Source organism: Callithrix jacchus, chromosome 14 (genome assembly GCF_049354715.1).
Source record: "Callithrix jacchus isolate 240 chromosome 14, calJac240_pri, whole genome shotgun sequence".
NCBI classification, from domain to species: Eukaryota; Metazoa; Chordata; class Mammalia; order Primates; family Cebidae; genus Callithrix; species Callithrix jacchus.
The window spans coordinates 8,453,484-8,477,006 of record NC_133515.1 but is presented as its reverse complement, the minus strand read 5'-3'; the positions used below and the strand labels follow the sequence as shown (position 1 = coordinate 8,477,006).

General features: G+C 48.0%; 1 protein-coding gene across 5 annotated transcripts in view; it reads left to right on the top strand.

The window, feature by feature from the left end:
- The first annotated feature begins 4,755 nt into the window (after positions 1–4,755).
- CRACDL (CRACD like) overlaps positions 4,756–23,523 on the top strand; it is a 146,994-nt gene continuing 128,226 nt past the window's right edge. For all 5 annotated transcript variants that reach the window (XR_013526319.1, XR_013526318.1, XM_078348747.1 and 2 more), the window contains exon 1: positions 4,756–5,048. The gene's annotated coding sequence lies outside the window, so the exon portion shown is untranslated. The remainder of the gene's footprint in view (positions 5,049–23,523) is intronic.

The following is a 23,523-nucleotide window of genomic DNA, read 5'->3' as shown; positions in this document are numbered from 1 at the left end:
TGGTCTCAAGCTTCTGACCTCAGATGATCCGCCTGCCTCAGCCTCCCAAACTGCTAGGATTACAGGTGCGAGCCACTGAGTCTGGCCACATACAGAACTTGTCAAAGAATTTTGTTTAATACACTTAAGTTAAAAACAAGACAATAAAGAAATGGTTTAAAGGAATAAATGATGATGTATCACATAATGGGATATTAGTTATTAAAAACTGTATTTATGAAAACTGCATTATCCAATGTGAAGATACTTGTGTTATAATGTAGTTGAAAAAAATCAGGATACAAACTTGGATATTTGCCTTAATCTCAACTATGTAGAAGCCATTTGAGTTTGCAGGCCAGCTTGAATCTCTTTTTTTGGAAAAAGAAAAACTGGAAGATAAACAATAAAATGCTAACAGTGATTACCTCTGCGACTGGAATCACTGGTGATCTTTCCTTCTTTCTTATTTTATGTACCATCCCATTTGCTTTTCATAGAATGTTTAACCCATTTATGCCAGACTTTGCAAATTTTTTTGTGAATAATCAGACCCTGGCCATGACCTTGAGCAGTAAGATGTAAATAACTCCCACAAGCTTAGCGTTCCAATAATGGAACACTAGGCATAAATGGGCTCACGGTATTAAGGCCCAAGTGTGAGTGGAGACTGTATTTTTGTGGTTTGGGCCTGCATGGTTCTGTGAGTTTCCTTGGCAGCACAAAAGGGCTTGTGTATGAAGAGAGGAGGCTGGTGCATGGCTGGGGCTTCAACCAGGAAGGTGCAGTGCGGGGGACCAAGGGATGAAGGCACTGTGGGTGCTGGTAAGAGAGCAGTCATGGGAGGACCATCAGGCCCAGGGCTAGGCAGGGTGGAGGCCGGAGAGAGATGGCTCATAAGAAATGAGCATTCAGAGCAGAAGGTCCTTGGAAGGGCAGGAGCAGAAGTTTAGGAAACAACAGGAGCAAGATCAGGGTGGAAAAGAACTGGGAAGAGCGAGCAGGTGCAGTCTCATGCATTTGAGATACAGCATTTCAGGGTCATGATAGGTCATGGTGGAAGTTCACTGATTAATAAATATTGATCCAGCAGCTACTGTAAACCAGCACCATGCTAGGCGCTGGACCCGGATGCAGACCCTGCCCTCCTGGAGGTTGTGCACTGGTGGGGGACTCCAGTATGGAATAAAAAATAAACCACTTCAAAGTGTAATATGTTCCCTAAAGAAGAGGTGCAGGAGGGAATTACAGGTGAGGAAGAAAGACCAAAGGAAGTGTCACTGAAGCTAAGACCTGAAAATGAATAAAAGTCAGCCAGCTGAAGGGTGGAGGCAGCTCAGGTTAAGCCCGGAGGGCAGGAAGGAGCTTGGGGGGTTCATAGAACTGGAAGAAGGCCAGTGTGGCTGGAGTGCAGGGAGCAGAGGGTGGTACTGAAAGGAGGCCCAAGAGATGTGATCTTCTTAAGGAGTCTGGATTTCAACCTAACTGCAGGGAAGCCAGGGAAGGGTTTTGAAAGAAGAAAAGGACATGGTCCAGTCCCTATTGCTGGAGGAGGATGAGAGGGATGGTGTCTGGGATCTGGATGTTGCTGGACAGCCAGCCTGCAGAGAGCCACTCAGGAGTAAGGCCCTGTGGCCTCTGGCAGTGAGGCAGCTCAATTTGACCTCTGCCACCAAGGATCACCTGGGCAATGGCCTGTTGTCATGAGAAGGGTGACATTGTTTCTTCCTAATTGGTTCCCAGCTGCCCCTTAATTCCTATCCTCTCCCAAGGTAGGGATGCCTGTGCCTATGGGGTCTGTATTTTCTGAACCCAAGTGAAGACAAGTAGACTGAGTGTCTGTGAAGACCCAAAAGCAGAACCCTGGGATGAACACTGTCCTGAAGAAGAGTGTCCCCACTACCACCCTGGGTTAGAAAGCCCATTGCTTGGTTTAACTGTCTTCACCCCATAAATAACTAGCCTCTGGTTTGGCTAAGTAAAGACTCGGGACTGATGATCAGCAACAACGATGATGGTGTTGGGAATAACTGAGTGAAGAAGCAAATGCAAATATTTTTAAGTGTAAATATTAAAAATGTAAATATTCTTGTCTTCTGAGATCCCAAAGCATGCCTTCCCCTGAGTGTGGGAAGGGATGCTTTTCCTTTCTTTTCTAAACTAAAAAATATTTTCAGTTTGCAGAGGCAGATGTCATTTTCAGAAAGGCAGCCCTGCCCAGCATTAAGTGCAGATTAGGGGTTCAAACCCTGGCTCTGCCACTTACTATCTGCATGCCCTTGGACATGTACTTGCCCTTCTCATGCTGCGTCTCCTCATCTACCACACAGAGATAATAGCAGCATCTTGATGGAAAAATCAGAGTAATGGCAGGTCTTACCTCAGGGGGTCTGCTGGCAGGTGGATGATTTAAATGGGTGACTATTTGTAAATGGCTTAGATCAGTGCCTGATATTTGATAAAAGCATGTTCCCAATGAAGTGCAATGTATTCAGAAGTAGCATAGTCTTCTTTTTTGGCTTGTCAATGAGATTCTCCTTCTCTGAAAGAGATGTTTTCATCAGGGGTAGCTGAGAGATTTTCTGGAGCCTCAAAAAACAGCCAAGTCCACCATGCTATTGGCTTTCTGGTTGTCCTTGCAGGCTGCAAGAAACGCTATGTGAGGTCTATGTTTCCCTTGCACCTTTAATCTTTACCTGAACATTTTAGTCTTTTCTCAACCTGGCTTCAAGGCTTGATCCAAGAGGCATTAAGGAGGGGAAGAGCTTCCTTCACTGCCAGCCACTTGGCAGGGCCCTGGGAACCAGAGTTCTCACCAGAAGGTGAAAGTCCCAGGGGTAGGGGAGGGGCATTCTTCCTTTCCACATTTTTAAAGCATGAAGGTGCTTGCTCTACCAGGCTCCAGATAATTTTTCATTTTCCCAACCTAGTCACAAAATTCCCCACCAGTTTCTATTTTGAGTGTTGACACCATGGTCTCAGCCTTCACTAATCACCAGGAACCTCGGTTTTTTGCCTTCTGAAAACCTCCAGGAACTTCAAAAGCCACCCACAGCACACAAATAAAGCCAGAGGTTTAAGATATTCTGGAAACGAAAGTCTTAGGTAGAAAAGCAGTTTATGGAGTCAATAAATATTTAATAGTTAAAGCAACAAAAAAATAACGTGATTTTGAAGAGCAAGGAGCAGAGGCTCAAGGTGGGAAAGGAGAGATGGGAGTATAGCTTTGCTTATAGTTGTTCATAGTTCAAGGATGTTGAGAAAAGCAAACACACAGGCACCCAACAAACTAGTTGTCTCTGATTGTCATGAGTCACCCGTTCATCGTGATGGTAGGTTATTAATTTGGGGGGCTACAAGGCTGAATCACAACTTATTTTTGTTCTTTTCATATAGGGAACTTAAAGCACTTAACCATCAAAAGAGGCTTTTAAGTGAACAGCTTGTGCCCAAGGGATAACATTAAAAATTCAAAAAGGAAACCTCGTTTGACATGCCCAAGTAAATGGGAATGCGTCTTCGGCCTCGTTTCCCTGGATTCTTCTATTTGGGATTTTGATTCCCTTGAAAGCCACAGGTGCAGAGAGCTCCTTCCGGGGTACAGGCTGGCTCTGCCTCCCACAGCCGAGCAGCGCGGCTCTCCAGGCCTCCAGTGCGCCCGGGCGGCGCTAACCGTTGGACCCAGCGTCCCGGGGAGTAGCGCGGATTCCGCGTGATCCCCTCGAAACAACGCGGACCTCACCGCTCATTCTGGCGTCGGGTGACACCTGAGTGTCCGGGTCATCTCTTCCGGCCGGGACTGGAGGCGTCCCCTGTGGACGAGTCACGGCCTGTGCTCCCCGCTGGGACGCAGCTCGCGCGCCTCTAGCCCTCCTGGCCTGGGGTGCGCGCCGCCGGGGAAGAGGCCGGGACGCAGCCGCCGGGCTGTGCCATCCGCAGACCGAATCTGCCGCGCAAGCTCGGGAGGAGATTCACTGGGCGACCACCCAAGGCCGCTCCCTCCGTGCGCGGTCTCCCTAAATGGACCAGCCCTGTCTTTACAAGAAAAAGGATTTTTTAAAAAGAAGAAAGAAAAAAAATAAAAAGAAAAAAAGAAAGGCGAGCGCAGCTGAGACTGCACCAGCAGCCTTTCTTCCCACACTCGCCGGTGTCACAGCCATGAATCACCTCCAGACGGGGCGGCAGCTTCTCTAATTAGCCTGGAGACGCTCCGGACCCACACGGTTATAAAACAACAACAAACTTTTGCTTTTATTCAAAGGCACACTTCCTTCCCCCGGTGCCCACGCCTGCCGCAGGCCTCCGACTTCTAGGGCTGGTCTCGGGGTGACTCGAATCCCGGGTGCCTCTCCGCCGACGCGCGCGGGTGCCCTGGGCCGGTCCCGGACTGACTCGCGGACCGCTCGGGGTCTCCGGTGCCCCCCGGCTCGTCTGGAGCCGCGACAGCGCCGCCGCACTGACAGGCGGATGCAGGTCGGGGAGCGGCGCTGGCTGTGGAGGGGGCGCGCACCCCGATAGCCCTACCCGCACCCCAATCGCCCTCCCTGCACCCCGATCGCCCTCCTCGTACCCCGATCGCCCTCCTCGCACCCCGATCGCCCTCCCGCAGGACCGCGGAGGCCCGGGCGGCGCCTGCACCCTCCTCTCCCCCGCCCAGAGGTCTCGGCCCTCCGCTGCCCGGCGGGAGGTGGAGGCGGCGTTGGGAGCGGCGCGCCGCGGGGGAGGTGCGCGCGGCGGCCGGCGAGGGAGCGGAGCGGCGTCCGCCCCCGCCAAGCCGAGCGGAGCCGGCGCGCCCGCAGCTGGAAGCTGGGAGCTTGGAGCTGGGAGCTGGGAGCGCGCCGGGCGCAGGGCCGGGCCGGCCGCGGGAGGGTCCTGTCCGCGGCTGTGTCCCGCACTCCAGGCCGCAGACCTGGGTTTTCTGGAGGCGGCGCGGCCACCTGCTGCTTCGCCGCAGCTTCGGGCGAGGGCCAGGCGCGCACCCCGGCGGGAGCAGCCCCGGCTCGCCTTACCCGACGGAAGGTGCCCTTCTCTGCGCGTCTCGCTCAGCCCGGGCCACGCTCCTGTGCCAGGTACCTGGAGGGGTTTGAAATCGCGTGGTTCAAGGCAGGCGTGGGTCGAAGACCAGGCGGCGCGGGGGCACCGGGCGGGGGTGGCGCGGGCCGGGGCTGGGGGGGCGAGGGCAGAGGCCGTGCGACCAGGGGACCCTCGGACCGGGAGGGGTGCCACCTCGGCCGCCGCCGCCCTGGGCAGCTCCTGGGGCAGAGGGAGAGCCAGACGCGCTCGTGCAAGTGCCCAAAGTTTCCCTCTGCTCACTTTGCTGGGCGGCTCAACTTTCCATTATGAGGCAAAACCAGCAGTTTACGAGCCAGGAAAATAAAAGAGGAAGGAGAGAAGGTCCTGCTCGGTTGAAATTATTAGCATACGAGGTCTTTATGCCCACTGTCTCCACAGGCCGTTGGAGGGGCAAGGAGTGGACACATTCACGAACCGCCTTATGCTTTAGGTGATGGTTTATTTAACAGGTTTTAGGCTGTGATTGCACACCACCTGGGAGGGTTCCTGGAGTTGATCTAAGAAACGTTCAATTTTTAATCAACAAATATTTGTTGAACAGAAGCCTCATCACAGGCAGCGCTTTGGCAAGTTCACATGTGATCAGAGCGTAATAGTCACTTGCTTTTGAAATGCAAGTCAGAAGCAGTGCCGCCTGTCCTGTGCCTTTGACTCGTGTAGGTGCAAGCCGCCTGCAGGCACCAGGTCCTCCTGACAGTTTTGAGCCAGGAAATCCCAGTGGAAGATAGGCAGCTGTGTTATCCCTTGAGAGCCACTCACACCATCCCAAACTGGTCTTAAAGTATCTTACTCGGTTATTTGAGCCTGCAGGCTTCCTTCATTTGCATATGCCATAGACTAGAATCTGGGTAGACCCCTGGTATTTTCCCTGGAGCTCAGTCCCACGGTGCACACCTGGAATGATGGAGCACCATGGTCATCCTAAGAGCCTATTGAGGTTATAAAATTGTGAGGAGAAAGATCCAGAGACCGTGTCCTGTGGTGACATCAGGCATCCTTGCTTTGGAGCTGGTGGAAAAGGTTGAGCTGGGCTGGTTTCTGGGCTTGCCGCCATGCTGTGCCATCTTGGAGCCTGAGGCAAGAGGAAAAATTAGGAACACTGATCCTGTCTTTATTTAAAAGTGTGAGATTTTGTACACTGTGGATTTTTGTATTAGTTTTGATGTTTTAAAATATTGTATTAAGGCGTTAATTTATCCAACTGCATTTTTGGTACCCCCTTAAGTTTTGTGCCTGTGGTGAGTACCTAGCTTGCCTCACCCTAATTCTGGACCTGCTCTGGGAGTCAAGTTCTTAATATCTAGGCATCTAGTTCCTCATTTATAAAATAAAGCGTACTGTCCATGGATGCTGCGCAGCTCAGCATATGGGCTTAGGCATATGGGGCACACTCACAGTTGGCTGTCCTACTGGGGTCACTACTCTGCTTGGCCCTCTTGAGCTAGTTAAGATGAATCTTGACCAGTCTCAGTGCACCGTTCAGGGAAATGAGAGCAGTGATAGTACTATTGTCTGAATGTTTGTGTCCTGCCCCAAAATTCATATGTTGATTCCTCATCCTCAAGGTGATGGCCTTGAGAGATGAGGCCTTTGGGAAGTGATAGGTCATGAATGGGCTTGGCGCCCCCCTAAAAGAAGCATGAGGCCCTTGCTTGTCCCTTCCTCCATGTGAGGACACAGTGAGAAGGCACCTTCTATGAGGAACGGGCCCCTACCAGACACCCAACCTGCCAATGCCTTGATCTTGGACTTCCAGACTCCAGAACTGTGAGAAATAAATGTCTGTTGTCTGTGAGCCACCAGGTTTATGGGATTTTGTTGTAACAGCTGAAATGGAACAGCCAGCCAGCTCTCTGGGATGCTCTCAGGGTTAAATGAGAGAATAGATGGGAAGGTGCCAGGCCTCCAGGAGAATTTTCTGAAATGGCCTGGTGGGCCTGGATTTGACTTAGTGACCTTGCAGCCACTGGCTCTTCCCCTGCAGGATGGCCCTGTGCCTTGTCGTGGCAGATGCTTGTTGTGCATATAAATACTGCTTGTGTTGCAGGTGGACTCCATGGGTGGAAACCTGCTCAGGGTTTATTGTGGAAGGTGCAAAAGTTTGTGTAAGTGAGCATGATTTTCCTGTCCCCAACAAAGTCCCTTGGTTCCCTTTTTGGTATACTCAGTTCCCAGCGCATGGTTTTATTTTCTTGGAGCCTAGTTCAATGATATTATTTCAGTTACTATCTAGCTTACAGGTAGCTTGGTCCCTGGAGAGAGAGCCCCTTGGTGGCTCCTTTTTGCCACAGGTCACTCCTCGGCACCAGGAGTGGTAGTAGTTCAAACATAGTAGTAGTTCAATCAGAGCTTGAGGGGAGTGGCCCTGGCTAGTTGTCTAGATCTGGTCCTCTTGCTGTCCCCCAGTGAGTCCCCTTCCCCTCTGCAGGGAGTCTTCTCCTCACATTTCCATTATTGTCCAGCTGGTGTCCCTGGGGTGAGCCACAGCTGAGGACCTGGCTCTTGCATTGGCCCAGAGGTCCCCACACTCTGAGGTCTCTTCTGGGCTTCTACTGGGCACCTGGGAGCTCGCCTAGGTTGTGTGGAGCTATGCTGGGCCTCCATATCCACTGTTCTGAGCTCTCCCTTCCAAGAGTTCCCACAGGAAGCAGAACAGGAACCCCTGATGCTTCCCAGCCCCATTCTGCTCTACCCCTGCTCCTCCAGGTGAGGTGAACAGCCACAGGTGTTCCGTCCCTGGGTTCACGTCCCAGTCCCAGAGGGCATTTTTCTACCTGTGGGGCAGGGTTGTTTCTTACGTTCTGTCTCCTCTCCTCTGGACATCATGACTTTGGCGAGCACTCAGGGCTCCAGCTTACAGGTTTTGCCCTTGATATGCAAAAGGAAATTTAAAATATTTCTGTATTCACCACTGTCCTGGGTTAAGTGTGCTAGGCCTTTTATTACCTGAAAAAGACTGGGATAGCCATCTGGGCTGCTGGAGATTCACTGGGCCTGGGAGAATGCGAGGAAGGAGTAGCTGGTGGCATCATGTGGGGTGGGACTGGGGATATTGAATGGCTTACACAGCCTGGCCCGCTGTCATGGGGATCAGCGTCTTCCAAACCACCGTCCCTATTTATGCTGCTGTCGCCTCATCAGAGCAGCCACTAGTGTACTTGGCACTCACTACCAGCCATGGGAGAAAGGCGGAAAGGTCCGAGTCATAATTGCTTCTTCTAGAGAATAAAATGAGCCCTTATCAAGCCTGCACCTGCAAGCCTGAGCCCTGGGTTTAGTTCACACTCAGTTCACACTGGATTTGGAAGAGGAGGTAATCAGGGAAGCTTCCTGGAGGAAGTGAGACTTAAAGTAACAACTCCGCCAAACGGATGTGAGATGAAAGAAAACCGCCTCTGAAAAAGAAACAGGCTGATCTGGCCTGCTGCTCGCACGCCCACCTGTGGCTTGATGCTGACTGGTGTCACTCATCTCTTCCATTGTCTAGATATCTGCAAACACTGGCACTGTTGGTATCATCTGTAGGTAGGACAGCAGAGACAGCCAGCATTCAATACCCTTTTATTTTCCTCAAACTGAATGGAAATCAGGAGAGTCTTCATCAAATCCTGCTCTTCCTTGATCTCTGTGTCTGGAAAATAATTTCAAATTTTTAGGTCAGATTAAGCATCCATAAGACACATATATGATTTTAAGAAATTACCTTGAAGTTCTTTGTGTTGCTTTTAATGTGGTCTAACCCATAATCTTGAACCAAATGGATACTGAACAACAGATGCTGTGTCTGTCGGCGCCCAATGAATTTAGCAGTGAAATGATGGGAAATGATAGGACAGGTGTGTGATATTACAGGCCACCCCCTTAGCAGCATCAGCCCCCAGCTTTGCTCAGACTCAGACACCATTCTGGAGGAGATTGCTGGTAGCAAGGATTCTCAAACATTTTTCTTATGATCTGGATATCTATGAGAGGAAATTATGAAAGATAGTTTTGAAAAGTATGGATGGAAAGGTATTTATCTGCTCAGGCCTCCTCCTGGCTGTGAAGTGTGGGGCTGGTTTTTAACTATGTGTGTAGTTGAAGAACTTCCAGAAATATTTGCCTCTATCTCTCAGGCCCATACACTAGTCTCTCCATGGTTTCTGCCCTCAAATTCTCCTGTCACGATTCCCCAGGTGTGTATCATTCAGTGAGATACTGAATCAGTGGTCATAAGGAAGAGGCTCCTAACGATTACCGTGGTGTGCATTATTCACTGAGGCTCTGAGTGGCCATATGAAATAAACTCTTGACTATTCCCCAGTTGTGTATTATTTCTTGGGGGTTCTAATGAACCCCCTTGTCTGTGGGAGGCAGCAGAGCCATTAGCTCTGCAGTTCCCAAGAAACTACCCTCAGAAACACTGCCCCATATGTGGGAGGGGAAAATGTCAGGGAGGTTGCTTTTTTAAAGCAGGTGGTCCAGTCAAGGTTGGGGGAGTCGGGGTCTGGTGTCTTTTTTGTTGTTGTTGTTTGTTTTGTTTTGTTTTGTTTTGTTTTTGTTTTTGAGACAGAGTTTCGCTCTTGTCACCCAGGCTGGAGTGCAGGGGTGCCATCTCAGCTCACTGCAACCTCTGCATCCTGGGTTCAAGAGATTCTCCTGCCTCAGCATCCTGAGTAGCTGGGATTACAGGCGCCTGTCACCATGCCCAGCTAATTTTTGTATTTTTAGTAGAGACAAGGTTCTCCATGTTAGCCAGGATGGTCTCGAACTCCTGACCTCAAGTGATCCGCCCACCTTGGCCTCCCAAAATGCTGGGATTACAGGTATGAGCCACTGAGCCCAGCCCAGGCTCTGGTTTCTGCTGTGTCACTTAGAAGTCTTGCAACCTCAGTCACCCCTTAGATGGGGCGGAGTGTGGTAGACACACACACACTCACACACACACACACGAGCATTATGTGAGGTGCTGTGTGACAAACATAGAAAATGCTTCATAAATTATTTGTAGGTGTTAATCTCTCATCGTCTTTCTTGTAAGAAGGTGAAAGGGCATTCGTTATAATTTCCAACTAGGACCCCCAGTAGTAACATTCCCTAAAGCAATAAAGGGTCCTTCCACATTTGAGATTTGATGGCATTTGAGGAAAATGAGCATAACTGCCATACACAGTGCTCCAGAGCACAGCTGCCGGTGGAAGCTGTCATGTGGGCAACAACCTTGATGCAATTTAGACCACACAGGGAGACATGAGGGGACAGAAGAGGGGTGAGAACAGAGATGGGGTAGGTGATATAGGTAGGAGAGGGTGGGGACAGAGATGCAGAAAACACAGGACAGAGGGTGGGGACGGAGATGAGGTAGGGGACACAGGACAGAGAGTGGGGACAGAGATGGGGTAGGGGACACGGGACAGAGGGTGGGGATGGAGATGGGGTAGGGGACATGGGACAGAGGGTGGGGATGGAAATGGGTTACGGGACATGGGACAGAAGGTGAGGATGGGGATGGGATAGGGAACATGGGACAGAGGGTGGGCACAGATATTCAGTAGCTGCAAAGCGTCTTCGTGTCCCATCTTGCTCTGCAGCACCCACCTTCCCCACTAATGTGTGGGGAGAAAGACCTGACTTGAAGCACTTACATGGGGGCCAGATGGGAGGTGCTCTGGGCTAAGACACACACCCCTGTCCCATTGGAGAGACATAAGGATGGCTCTGCCCTTGTGTCTTGGGCTTTAAGGTAAGTGTGTTGGGCTTACCGTCTGGGCTTACTGGTGAGTGTGTTGAACAAGCTTGGATTCAGAGAACCAGAATCAGATCACCAATGGGAAAGCGAATTTTGAGTGAACATCAGATTCCTCTGGGTACTGCTCCTGTGCACAGGAATGCATTATGGTATTGAGCACCTTTTCCATGTCGAATGTGTTGTGAGTCTTTGCTGCTGGGCTGCCTTGGGTCCATCTGGCACCTCATGCATATTAGGTGTCTCGGAGCTCCCATCCCCTCCTCTGCTTGTTACTTACCTGCTCTACTTACTATTTACCTCACTTGACATATCCTCTGAGATTCACCCATTGCATTTGTTGTTTGTTTTCTTCAGAATGGAATGTTTCCAAACAATTTAACAAAAGCCCCTTATAGAAGACATTAAACTTGCCTCTGAGAATGGGTTTTGAGATTGGTCATATTTTTGTGAAGTCATCATCCCATCCAAATGGGGGAGCCTGCCATGCCTGAGGCATTCTCGGACCAGGTGTGGGTCTGTACAGGTTCATGAAGCTTTGCTTACACTCACTTCAGGTCCACAGACACTGAACTGTGTGCTCAGGGATGGTTTCTGCCCCTGGCTCCTCAGGACAGAGATGTGACCAGGGAGGCGGCTCACCCCTCCCACTGTAGATGCTGCTTGGAGTCTGGGGCAGGCTGGGCTGCTCCCTGAGCTCTTGGTCTGATTACAGATCTGCAACTACACACATCTGCAGCAGACAGATAAGGGAGCAGGTGTGCTGGGCAGGGGGGCCACACTGGCTTCGAGGAAGTCGGCCCAGACTGTGGCTCTCGGGCTTTCTCCCTTTTCTGCAGGTGACATGGAAAATGCTGCAAGCGCTCTGAAGCCCCAACTCCACTCTGTACCTGCTTTCTAACCTGGGTTTACACTCAGTCCTGCTCTGGAGTTCCTATGATCTTGCTTTAATACCTTAATTATTGACCTTTCTTCCCAAGGAGGGGTACCAAGAACTTTTTTGTGGATCTTTTCTGCCTGGAAGATTTGTGACTTAGAATCTGCAGCACTAGCTTGGCCGGTGGAGGTGAGGATGGAGAAGAAAAGGGGTGTTTTGGCGGTCAGACCCACTCCCTTGAGGTCTGAGTCACATGGCCACACCTCTCTGTGGGGCTGGGTGATTCAGTCTCTGTGAGCTGTGATCATTTCTACAGCAACTGGATTCCATATAGTTTTGGATGGTTGCTGGGTGTCAGCTACATGCTCCATTGGAAATCACATTCTGAAATTATTACGTGTTAGTGCTTCCAGTATGCTCTCTGGTTGAACATGGCATTTTCATAGACAAACAGAGCATTTTGAAGGTGGAGTCACTTGCTTTGTGAGGCTTGGTCAGTGTTATCTTGTTCCCTTCACAACCTTTGTGAGCCAAGGTGAGGTGTGCTGGTGCACGGGGCTTATGTGCTACCACATTCTAGAACAGAAATGACTGGGTGCATCCTGAAAGGGCCCCTTGGTAGGGAAGGAAGCCCTATAGACAGGACATGGCCAGGCTATCTAACAGGGAGGGTCCAGCAGATAGCACGGAGAAGGCTGGTCAGCTGTCTGGGGCTCCCACCGGACTTGAGACTTGCCTCACCTCAGTCAGGCTGCTCTTTGGCCACTGTGTTACATGGCCGGAGGCTGGGTGCTGCGGTAACTGTCTCTACCATCAAGCCTGAGGGCAGAACAGGAGGAGAACTCCTACAATATTTGGGACATAGCCTTCCGAACTTCCATCTGTGCTATACTGACTATACATACATATGTATATGCACAAAAGTACCTATTGAAAGAAGTAATGTCTGTATTGTTTTGTGAGAGGTCTTTTTCTTTTCTGAGATAGATTCTTGCTTTGTCACCTAGTCTGGAATGCAGTGGGGCGATTTCTACTCACTGCAACCTCTGCCTCCTGGGTTCAAGAGAGTCTTCTGCATCAGCCTCTAAAGTAGCTGGGATTACAGGCACACACCACCACACCTGGTTAATTTATTCATTTTTTTTTTTTGTAGCAGAGACAGGGCTTCCTTCACCATGTTGGCCAGGCTGGTCTTGAACTCCTGACCTCAAGCGATCCGCCCACCTCAGCCTCCCAAAATGCTGGGATTACAGGCCTAAGCCACCGCACCTAGCCATGAGCTGCCTTTTCAAAATGAATGGTATGAGTTGAGCCTCTTTTCCACAGTATTAGATCATTAGATATTCTTCCTCTGCATCCATTCTCAGGGCTGCAAGGAATTTCATTGAAGGGATAGGTTCCAGTTACCTCCCCAAGCCCTCTTTGGGGTGAATGTTTAATTACATGGTTTTCAACCTTTTGCCATTTAGTAACACAATGATACACATCCTTGTCTGTCATTTAAAATTGTGACGTTTTGTGCATCATGGGTTTTCGTATCTTTTTGCGCGTTTGTCTGATTGGTGCCTTTGACGTACTGTCTCCTAAGTAGATTTCCTGTGTATACCAGACTCCTCCTTTGATATGTCCTGCCTGAAATAATTTTTTTCACACCAAGTTTTTTTCACCAAGAGATGAATCTTTACTCAGATTTCCTGAATCTTGGTTGGCAGCATCTGTGTTATTCAGGATTCATTCTCATTTGCTGAGGCAGAAGAGGATTTAGTGCAGGGAATTCAGGACCCACAGAATTGTTGCAAACTTGGGCCTTGGAGAATGTGCAGGAACCCCATCCCTCCACCCCAGCTCCTACCTCCAGCATGGCCAGGGGGTCATTGGTGGTTCTAGGCCGCATACTTCCCAACGTCCACTTGCCCTTGGGAGGGTCCCACTGCTCTGCATTAGTGGAGCTGAGGACGATGCTCTGTGACCTCCCCCTGTGCCCATGGGAAACCAGATACTTCCCTATTGGAGCCTCTTGATGTGAGCCCTGAAGCCTCCCTGCTGTCTCTTGAAAGTAAGCTTGGACACTTCCCAGCCTGAGTTTCAAGGCAGGTTGGAGAAACAAGGGGAAGCCACACGCAAATAGTTCCTGCAGACTTACCTTACATACAAACCAAGTACTTAAACTAATCCCTGGAGACCCACCCTAGCTGAGAGGGTGGCTGGGTTGTGAGGGGCTGTCTGGTGAGTCTCTCTGGACATTGGAGAACCTTTGCTGTCTCTGCCCCTTTCCCGGCCGTGTTGAGTCAATGCCAAGCAACCCTTCACTGCAGGCATAGGTAGGAGGCAGGAATTAACCCACTGCTAAGTTAAAAGCCAATGTTTTTTCATGAGTCATAATTGATTCGCATTCAGTTTATGAACAACATTTCCCTTTGCCTCTTCAAACAGGCCTTTGTGCATAATTACAGTGAATTCAGATGTCTATAAAGCTCCAAGCTGCCCCTCCGGGTGGATCATTGTATTTTCTGTGTTCAAGGAGAACGTTGCTGAGGAAGGGTTCCAGGAGGCACGCTGTCTTCAGCAACCTCAAGTGCAGCTGGGGGCCTGCGGAGGGTTGGACACCATGGGGGCAGCTACTGGCCTCATGATGCACACTCTTGGGAGCCAGCAGTAAGTGTCACCCCCTCAGAGATGAACTGTTTAAAATGGCCTGGTGCTCTCCCCCTGCAAGCTCCCAGGGGGATGCTGGGAGGGGTAGGAAGAAGGCTCCCAGCTCCCTCTAAGCAGAGGTGAAGCGAGGCAGCCTTTCCATTCTAATCCTGGGATGGTACAGTGGCTCATGCTTCTAGCCCAACCGAAAATTAGGCCTGTCCACATAACCTATATTTTTTTTAAAAAGAGAAAATAATACTAATTTCACATGTACCAAATGAGTCACCTTAGGTTTCTATGGCAGCTTCTCTTTGTGAATTAAAAATAGGATTTGATTTATATGTAACAGCTGGTTTTCTTTAATTTTGAGGGGTAAGCATTGATTGTGTATTATGAAGTAAATTGTAATAATTATTTTACCAGCTACAGAGGTTTTCTTTCAATTCTTCTAACCATATAAAATGAAATCTTAAGGTTATTTTTTGGTAGCATATAAATACTGGATAATCCAGGCTGCCTAATGCATAACCCCTTCCTCCTGCCCACCCCATATTATGATTAAAATAATGAATAAAGTGTGTGTGTGTGCGTGTGTGTGCATGTGTGTGTGTGTTGAGGAAAGGAACCCATGCCAGTTCAGAGATTTGATGCTGTTCTCCCTGTCAGGCATTGCTTCTCATTTTGGGTGACTTCACCTTTATCATCTTATTTAATCCTTGCAGTCGCTCTGTGTGTTTGTAAGTAAGAAGACCCAGGCTTAGCAAAGGGAAGTCACTTTGCCAGGATTGCATAGCTGGTGAGCAAGAGCTGTGAGCCTGCTTCCCTCACGAAGCGCACTCGCTGTGAACACAGCCCTTGTTCCTCTGGGTGAACCCTGATGCCCCTCTGCTCGTTCGCATGCTGTGTGGTTGTTGGTTTCAATACCGTTGTGGCTATTCCACAACGATGACACACAGGGGCTGTCATGATTGCTTCACTCCTCACTGTTTTTATCCCTACTTTACAGAGGAGCAAACTGAGGCACAGACAAGTTATGCAGGGTTTTGAACCCAGGGTTCTTTATTTGTCACCTTGTTTTAACCTGTCTTGAGCCAAGAACTTGAAAACAGTGTCAGGAAGTGTCCTGGTAAACTGCCCAGTGTTTCACTTAATGCAAGTGAACACTCTTGGGCAAGTTCCTCCCATAAGCATGCACAGGGCCTGGGGTTGAGCCTGGGCAAGGGAGGGGCCCTTCATTCCCTGGTCAACTCATTCTCCCTCCTTGAAGTCCCACCTGGGCCTGGACCCTGGCTGGAGTCCAGACACGAGCCTCTTCCTTCCTTCCTCCTTCCATCCGCCTTCCCTCCTGCCTCTCCCCAGCTCCTACCAGCAGCTGAGAGCTGGGTCAGCTGGGACCACATCCTGGTGGGGCCCTGTGCTATTAAGGTGGCCCCAGGTGCAGCCTCAGGCTCACTTTTCTCCTCTGCACTCTTCGAGGTTGTGGCACCTGCCTCTTAGGGCTGGAGGAAGGGAAAAGTCCCTAGGGAAAAGGAAAAGTAAGCATTTGTGTGGAAATGGCAGATATGTTATAACTGGTGTCCAAGAAAGTTGGAAACAACATTTTTATTATAATGAGACCTCATTCAGAACCCCCTTTTTAGGGGTTTAAGGCATTCCTAGTTAAAATGGAATCAGACCTGCTGGGTGGAGGTGCTGGACAGGGCCCCTGGGTCTTGGGAGGTGGAAGAACAGGAGTGAGGAGGCAGGCCATGCCTTGGGGTGCCAGTCCTTGGGGCCGTGCCTTGGGGGAGGCATGTTTTGTGCGGCACGCCTTGCTGGCCCAGCATGAGCACATAATTAGCCCTGGCTGTTAAATCTTTCTTCACCTTCTGAAGGAGTAAACGTCAACTGGTTCCTGTCTGTGAGAATAAAAGCTGAGCCAAGAGAGATGGGAATGGCCCTGTGGTTGGCTGAGTACGCTGTATTCCAAGCGTTATTAGGTACTTAAGGAATATGTTGTAGTCTTATGTATTACCCCACTAATTAAAAGCAGAAATGATTATCCCCTTTTTTAGGTGAAAAAACTGAAGTTCAGGGAGGTGAAAGTGCCTTGTTTGTCCCCAGCCCAGGAGACCAAGGTGGGGCAGAGAGGGAGGTGGTCACTGAAGTCCCTAGGGAGTGAGCTGGGGTCCCAAGATGGCAGCTCCAGCCCAGGGTCTGCCAGGAGGATCCTGACTTGCACTTGGTCAGTGGTCATGTAGCACCAGAGTGGCTGCCTCTGAGTCTTCTGGCTCCTGGGGTGAACCCAAGTGAACTGCTGGCCAGCATAATTAACTGAAGGAGCACAGACTTCCAAAACATCATCTGTTCTTCTTTCTCCCCAATTCCTAAATAACCACTTCTGTTGTGATAGCATGTTAAAACCACAGCAGTTCTTTGCTCTTCTGATGGACACATAGTCTTTTGTACAAACTTGTGGTTTAAGCTCTTCACTGTCAGCTAAAGTGGAATTCCCATCAAATTCCCTCCATGGGTCAATATCCAGGATGGCCTGCATGGTATTTGCTTTTGTAAAGGCTGGAAATTCCATTAAAGCCAGAGTTCCCAGTTTTTCTGAGTATGAAAGTCCCTTTGTAATATTGAACAATTTGAGAAAACTTTCATATGGCAGTAACTATGTTTTCACAATCCATCAGTAGGGAAAATGCATATCAGCAAAAAGACAGACTGTGAATTTTGAGACTTGTCTAGATGTCATATTTTATTAATCACGTCAATATCTAAAACATATTGAGAAAGAATTGCCTGTATAAATATGTGACCTAGTATTGATTTCCTTTCTAGATAGTGCATGTACGTTAGGAATTCACATATAAAATAAGGATCTGTGTTTGGATAATTAATATTTGTAGCCTCCCAAAGAAGAACTGGGTATGGCAGGCTATCCTTTTGCAATTCGCTTTTTCATCCTCGGTACTTTGCTTGCAATTTAAGTAGGTTCCATTAGGGGGTGCCCTGGGACCACAGCGCATCTGCAATTGATGAGGCTTTCACTCTAGCTATGAGACAAAGTACCTTTCCCCATAAATGTTTAAAAACAATGTGACTGAGCAGAATATGGCCTAAAAAAAAGGTAACCAAACATAATCACAATTTGTTATTTTTTAAATATTTAAATTTTTATTTTTTTTCATTTTTTTGTGGAGACCGAGTCTCGTTCTGTCGCCCAGGCTGGAATGCAGTGGCGCCATCTTGGCTCACTGCATCCTCTGCCTCCCAGGTTTAAGCAATTTTCCTGACTCAGCCTCCCAAGTAGCTAGAACTACAGGCACCTGCCACCACGCCCAGCTACATTTTTGTGTTTTAGTAGAGACGGGGTTTCACTTTACTAGAGATGGGGTTTAGTAGAGACTGGGGTTCACTAGAACACCTGAGCTCAGGCAATCCACCCACCTCGGCCTCCAAAGTGCTAGGATTACAGGCATCAGCCATCACACTCAGCCTACAAGTTTAAAAGATGTAGTAGGCTCAGATAACTAAACCCTCATAGTGAATTGCTGCTCAGTTTTCTCAAGTCCTGAATTTCATTTCTTCTTAGCTTCCAGGCATTAAAAGCAATCATAAGCATCAGCTATTACTTCACTTCCAAAGGGAGTGGAGCATCATAGCCCGATAGAGCTTTTAGCATTAGAAATATACGAGTTGTTTTGTCTGCTCAGGGATCATGAGACACCCCAGACCCTTCTCTCCTCTCTAGCCCCTCACAGGAAACTCTTGGACCCTTGCAGGCATTTCCTTCCCTCCAGGGCCCAGTCTTGCAGGGGACCTTGGCCTAGACTCCCCTGTGAGAGAGAGCTAGGTGTCAAGCTAATTGGAGCTGCATGGGGTCATAGGCAGCTCATGGCAGGTCTGGGCCAGCTGGAGGCACAGTACCAAGGGCCCATCATAGTTTGAGAGGCATGTGAAAGTGTTTTAATTTCTTTATGCAGAAGAAAAACATTGAGCTGTCATGCCCTCTTTAAAAAAAAGAGAGAGAGAACGAAATAAAAAAAGAAGAAAAACATGAACTTTAGGTCAAAGAAAATGCTTTAATATATAATATTAATATATTCACCTTTGTACTGACACAATAAAAAAATATACTTTTGTAATTTTTTTTTTAGACAGAATCTCTGTCGCCCAGGCTGGAGTACAGTGGTGTGATCTCAGCACACTGCAACCTCTGTCTCCCGAGTTCAAGCAATTCTCCTGCCTCAGCCTCCCAGGTAGCTGGGACTACAGGCATGCACCACTATGTCCAGCTAATTTTTGTATTTTTAGTAGAGACGAGGTTTCACCTTGTTGGCCAGGATGGTCTCGATCTCTTGGCCTTGTGACCCTCCTGCCTCGGCTCCCCAAAATGCTGGGACATCTGTAAAGATGTGAGCCACCACACCCAGCCTATAATTTTTTTTTTTTAATGGAGCAAGGGACACAGGAGAGCAAGCATGCTTGGGGGGCCAGAGAAAGTAATAATGTGGCCCTGGGTGGGGATGGGACCAAGGGTCTCCATGACCTGGGGAACTGCCTGAGCAATCACAGAGGTGGGAGTGAGTCAGTGCAGAAGGGGCTGGCTGGTGGGTTGGCGTAGCAGTGCAGGGGTACAGGAGGAGCTGCAGGGTTGCCAAGAGACCCCACCTCAGACAGAGCCTGTTCTGTGCGGCGAGCAGCCCTGGCTTCTGAGCACGTCCAGGACCACGTGCTCAGGGGCCTCAGCTTTAGGGATTACCAAGAGATGGATATGTGGGAATTTCAGGAACTTTGGAGTTTTAGCTAAGCTAGAAAAAGGGATGGATTTCTCAAATGTGGAAAAGTGGAGTTGGTCCTAGGCCCGGCCTAGTCACTTGGGGATGAGACATTTTTGACTGTGTTTCCTCATCTGTAAATGGGGGCAAGAATTCACCCAGGTTCACTGAGGGAGCGCCGTAATACATGTCAAGAGCCTTCCAAGCCCAAGGCCTGCCTCCGGGTACTGCCGAATGTTGGCTTCCTCCTCCTTTGCCTGTTTGCATTGCATTATTCAAGGAAGACCAGGGAGATGGAGGTGCACTCACCTGGGCCACAGATTGGCCCGGTATCAGCACCACTTGTGGCTGCCCTGCCGTGCCCTGCCAGACTGACTCAGGAAGTCTGGGTGGGACCTTCTGGTGCTGAACAAGCTTTGCAGGTGAATCTACTCTGTGACTGGGGCTGAGAACTTAGCCTTTGCCTGAGCATGTCGAGCCATAGTCAGACAGACTTGATTTCCAAAACAGAGCTCCCACCTTCCCAAGGGTGAGAGGAGCTGAGACCTTGTCAGGAAGGTTCTGGGAGTGAAGGCTGGGCAGGGCTGGCGTGCACCACCAACCACTCTGCAGAGGCATAAATGCTCCTTTGTCCTCAGCCTCCTGTCTTCCTGGAGTACTTCTTCCTTTTGGCTCAGGGAGTGAGCAGGGAGGAGCCGGTTCTCCTCTCCTGAGATTTCTTGGATCCAGTTTGTCAACATGCATTTGCTGCAGCTGTTGGCACAGTGCTGTGATTTGAGGCAGGATGACTTAGGGTGGGCTGTGCTTTCACAGCATCACCTAATAGGGGACACAGATATGTGGGTGATTCTTATCACAAAGTAGATTAAAATAAGCGCTACTGTGCAAGTTGCATTTCCAGTGGGGATTCATGCATTTGGATTGTGGAGGTAGCGTTGGAGAGGATCTAGAGGAGTGAGACCCATTTCCACAGGCAGGGAAGCACAGGGAGCCTTTTCTAGCTGGGAGAGAGGTCCGGCATGCATATGTGTGCCGTGTCTGATGGGACTGAATGGGTGCTGGAGGGCTGAAGGGGACAGAGGAGTTTCAAAGTAAGCTGCAGTCAGACTAGGGAGGTCCTTGGTCCTGCAGGAAGGTGCTGGCATCCCTTAGTGGTGATGGCCCTGCGTGCCTGTGGGATGACCCCTCAGTGAATGCTTTGGAACCAGCTGTGCCCTGTTTGGGAAAGCTGCAGAGATAGTGCCTACACATGAGAAGTGTGCACAGCATAGTCCTCTGCCTGCAAGAAGGTCAGGAGATGTGACAGGTGAACGATTTCACTTATGACAGAATCAAAGATGGAATACCCAGGAATGATACTCTTGGGAATACAATCTGCCTAATGAAATTGTATCAGGGACACAAAAGAGCAGTTGAAAGATGGAGAGGTTTAGCATGTTCCAGAGATGGGAGATCAATATCTTACATATTTCAGTTATTTCCAAATTAACTTATGGATTTAATGCAACCCCTAGCCAGAATCTGGGTGGATAACCTACCACATATTAAAACACATATTGTAGGCCAGGCACAGTGGCTCACACCTGTAGTCCCAACAATTTGGGAGGCTGAGACAGGAGGATTGCTTGAGGCCAGGAATTCAAGACAAGCCTGAGCAACAGAGAGTGACCCCATCTCTATAAAAACTTTTTAAAAATTAGCCAGATGTAGTGGTGCACACCTGCAGTCTGAGCTACTCAGGAGGCTGAAGTGGGGAGGCTCGCTTAAGCCCAGGACTTCAAGGCTGCAGTGAGCTGTGATGGCACCACTGCACTCCAGGTCTCAAATTTTTGAGACCCTGTCTCAAAAAATTTGTAAATTTTTATAATAATTTAAACAGTTCGATATTGGGATGGAAATAGACAACATGCCCATAGAACAGACTAGAAAGACTAGAATACAGAAGTTAATATATCTGGTTAATATTTAACCATTTCGGAAATCATCAAGCCCCTTGATCATATCAAACCTCCAAATATATTCCATGTGGATTAAAATTTAAATATAAAAATGAAATCATTAAAGTACTAAAAATAATTTAGGTAAGTAAGTAGTTAAGGGATGAGAAACATCTTTCTACACATGATACCAGAGCAGAATAAAATGTCTGCAACATAAATGATTACTTTATTCTATAAACAACTCTGATAATGGATATGAACAATTCATTGTGAATGAATTTCTTAAGAAGATAGTGGGTGAAAGATATGAATTACGTTCATAAAAGGAAAAAGTTATCCTAAAATTAATATGGAACCTAAATAGAACCTGAATTGCCGAAGCAATCCTAAGCAAAAAGAATAAAGCCAGCGGCATCACATTACCTGACTTCAAACTATACTAAAAGGCTAAATAAGGTAACTAAAACAGCATGCCATCTGTATAAAAATGGACAACCCTTTCAATAAATGGCGCTGAGAAAATTGGATTGCCATATACAGAAGAATGAAACTAGAACCCCCATCTATCACCACATACAAAACCAACTCAAAATGGATTAAAGACTTAAATGTAAGACCTGAAACTACAAAAATACTAGAAGAAAATCTATGGGAAACTCTTCTGATCATTGATCTAGGCAAAGAATTCATGTCTAAGACCTGAGGCCAGGCACGGTGCCTCATGCCTGTAGTCCCTGCACTTCGGGAGGCCGAAGTGGGTGAATCATGAGGTCAGGAGATTGAGACCATCCTGGTCAATGTGGTGAAACCCCATCTCTTCTAAAAAAAACAAAAATTAGCTGGGCATGGTGGCACGTGCCTGTAATCCCAGCTATTTGAGAGGCTGAGGCAGGAGAACTGCTTGAACCCGGTAGGCGGAGGTTGCAGTGAGCCGAATCAGGCCGCTGCACTCCAGCCTGGTGACAGAGCTAGACTTCATCTCAAAAACAACAAAAAAGGCCTCAAAAGTACATCCAACAAAAACAAAAGTAGACAAATAGGACTTAAATGAAAAAGCTTCTGCATAGCAAAAGAAGTAACCAACAGAGAGAATAGACAACCTGAAGAGTGGAAGAAAATCTTTACAAACCATGCATCCAATAGGGGACTAATATCCAGAATTTACTAGGAACTTAACAACTCAGGAAACCCACAAATAATCCCATTATTTGAAAAATACACATTTTTTCAAAAAAAGACATACAAATGCCCAAGATGCATGTGAAAAAATGCTCAGCATCACTAATCGTCAGAGAAATGTAAATTAAAAGCACAATGAGATATCGTCTTACACCAGTCAGGATGACTATTATAAAAAAGACAAAAGATAACAGTTGGCACGGATGAGGAGAAAAGGCAACTCTTTTTTTTTTTTTTTTTTTTTGCCAGTGTCTCACTCTGTCACTCAGGCTGGAGTGCAGTGGTGTGATCTCAGCTCACTGCAACATCCACCTCCCAGATTCAAGCAATCCCAGCCTCCCAAGAAGATGGAATTTCAGACATGCACCAGCCCCCTGGCTAATTTTTGTATTTTTAGTAGACTCAGGGTTTTGCCACATTGGCCAGGCTGGTCTCGAACTCCTAAACTCAAGCGATCTGCCCGCCTTGGCCTCCCAAAGTGCTGGGATTACAGGTGTGAGCCACCATGCCCAGCCACTTATACACTATTGGTGGGAATGTAAATTAGTACAAACTGTATGGAAAAGAGTAGGGAGATTTCTCAAAGAACTGAAAGAGAACTACTATTCGATTCAGTAATTCTGTCATCCTAAAAATAGAACTACCATTTGATTCCTACTGGGTATTTACCCTAAGGAAAAGGAATCATCATTTCAAAATGATACCTGCACTTCTACCTTTATCACAGCACAGTTCACAATAGCAAAGATATGGAATCAGCCTAAGTGTCCATTAATGGATGCTTGGATAAAGAAAATGTGATATATATGCACAGTGGAATATTATTCAGCCATATGGAAGGATGAAAGCATATCTTTTACAGCAACATGGATGGAAATGGAGGTCATTGTCTTAAGTGAAATAACTTAGACAAAATACTCCATATTCTCACTTATAAGTGAGAGCAAAATAATGTGTATACATGACATAGAGCATGGAATGATAGATGTTGACAACTGGGAAGGAGTAAGGGGTGGGAGCGGGATGAGAGATGAGAAATTACCTACTGGGTACAATGTACACTGGCTGATAGTTACACTAAAAGCCCTGACTTTATTACACAACATGTCCCCGTAACAAAACTGTGCTTGTACCCTTTACATGTACACACATTTTTAAAAAGGAATTAGCTCATAACAGGAGAAATATGTCAGTAAATGTGAGAAAGTCAATCTTACATTAATCAAGTAGCTGCCTATTAAAGTAAGGTGCTATTTTTTGCTATTAAGTTGTCAAATCTTTGGTGTGCTTTGCTTCTGTTTGTTTGTTTTTGTGAACGATGGTACTCAATGCATATGAAAGTGTTTGGCA